General features: G+C 42.1%; 1 protein-coding gene across 1 annotated transcript in view; it reads left to right on the top strand.

Annotated features, from left to right (window-relative positions):
* Positions 1–1,305: 1,305 nt before the first annotated feature.
* LOC127744285 (ATP synthase subunit a-like) overlaps positions 1,306–1,949 on the top strand; it is a 3,396-nt gene continuing 2,752 nt past the window's right edge. The window contains exon 1 of the mRNA XM_052256564.1: positions 1,306–1,949. This exon is cut by the window's right edge and continues 2,752 nt beyond it. The gene's annotated coding sequence lies outside the window, so the exon portion shown is untranslated.

Consider the following 1,949-nt stretch of genomic DNA (forward strand, 5'->3'; position numbering starts at 1 on the left):
GTCTTTGTGTCTGCCGATTCAATTGATGCTGCGAGACTGAGAAGGATGGCTCGACGTGGATCCATCCCTATTCTTATTTTCTTCCGAGTTCTACATTCTTCAATAGAATAAAAAGTAGCTGCCAATCGCTTAGTTCCGAGTTCAGATTTTGCCCTTCTTCAAGAGTGCCCTTTCCCCAGCCTCCAATCGTCTCAGAAGAGAAGACTAAGCTCAGACGAATTGCAGTCCGCCCCGGCCCCTCCTTAGTAGTGACTTTGGTCAGGAAAGGGAATAGGGCAATAAATAGAGCTTCGGCTCAGAATTAGACCTTCTGTAGACGGAACTTCAGACTTCTGGATAGGCCTGAGAAAGCCTAGACCAAAGGTGCCTAATAGCCGAGCCAGACTCATCGTCATACGGCTAGGGCAGTGAGCTCAGTTCAGGAACTTTTCTTCGACCTTGGGTAAGACAAGGTGATCGGAGGGGTTACGGATGAAAGAGCACGGTTGGGAGCTCAGGCTACTACTACCTCTTCTTATACTCATAAGAACCTGAACAAGAGGAAGGAGCCTTGCCTATATAAAGTATAGTATTCGCCCTCACTCACAGGAAGATTCGAACCCTAGCTCGACTCAATCGATGACTGAGCCTACCATGATTGAAAGACTTCCTCCATGGCATAGCTCACTCTTAAATCCCTCTAAAGTGTTGCTAGAAAAACTGCGATTTCACTACGATCTTGTCCAGCCACCGCTCACTGAGGCAGAGATGAAAGACATTTTCATATACACTAATCGAGAAGGGTCCGAAAGAGAATTCATACTACCACAGACTCAGCCGCTGCAGCAGTATCCTCATCAGATAGAAATTCAGATACGACTCTTTTCGACATATGTTTAACTAGCCTTCGGGTGGAAAAAGATTAGCAGTTAAAGGAGCCGCATCCAAAGCAATGAAATTGTGTTGCGGAAATGAGTAGACTCTTGTGGTAAATTTACTGGTATTCAATCAATTAGGTAACTCTTAGCAAGTGCTACGCGTGCTTCGTACTATATAGAAGTATGGGAATTTTTCCTCTTATTTATTTTATTTATAAAACCATTTTTTTATTACGATTCTGCTAATCCTTATGCTCTAACTAGTCTTAATATTCTAGCAGCAAATTACAAAGAAATAACTAAAAAAGAAAGGGTACCCACTTGAAGTGGTTTTAGCGGAGAAGAGGAAAGTGATAGCTACTCATGAGCAAGAAGTATCCATCCTTTTTTTTTTTCTTATATATTTAATAAAAAGTAAAGAAGCAACAAAGTGGAAATAATAAGGGCAGGAGTGGCTAGGCCCGAAACGAATGATGAGCTAACAGGCTGAAACCTTCCCACTAATCTATATGAGGAGTGCGCCTTTTCTATAACAAGTTCTCCAATGAGTAGATTTGTTCATTATAAATCCTTCTTTTTGCAGTTAGTTTCGGGGTGAAAGCCTATTACCAGACAGAAAAGGGGGTTTCTTTTCTATCTATTCCCTTTTTTTTTAGTGCCTGTCTGCTCTTTTTGCCTGAAGCTTGAAAGCGGAGGATGCCCACAAAACAAATCCCGTGCTTGCGCATGAGAAGAGGCTGAAATAACGCTTAATATATACTTCAAAAATACCATACCCCTACGCTTTTCTAATCAGTGTCTTCCTAGCCCATTCATTACCTTCTTCTTCTGAGATGGGATGACGAGAATATGCTCTGCAGATGTTTTCATTTCAGGAAGAAGGTGTTATCAAGGAGCGAAGGGACGAAGGCAAGAGAAGAGGTCTAGGTCTTTGCTGCTTGACTGCGTCAAAGCTTGAAGTGACGAATACGCTTTGATTGAATCAGAAATGAACTTATATAGCGGAGGAAGAGCAGAAGCTGTGTCGGTTCTTATTTCCCTTTGGGAGTGACTTTAGCTACTATTAGTCTAGAAGATAGAAGATAGGATTGG

The sequence above is a fragment of the Arachis duranensis genome, unplaced genomic scaffold, assembly GCF_000817695.3.
Source record: "Arachis duranensis cultivar V14167 unplaced genomic scaffold, aradu.V14167.gnm2.J7QH unplaced_Scaffold_232528, whole genome shotgun sequence".
Taxonomy (NCBI): domain Eukaryota; kingdom Viridiplantae; phylum Streptophyta; class Magnoliopsida; order Fabales; family Fabaceae; genus Arachis; species Arachis duranensis.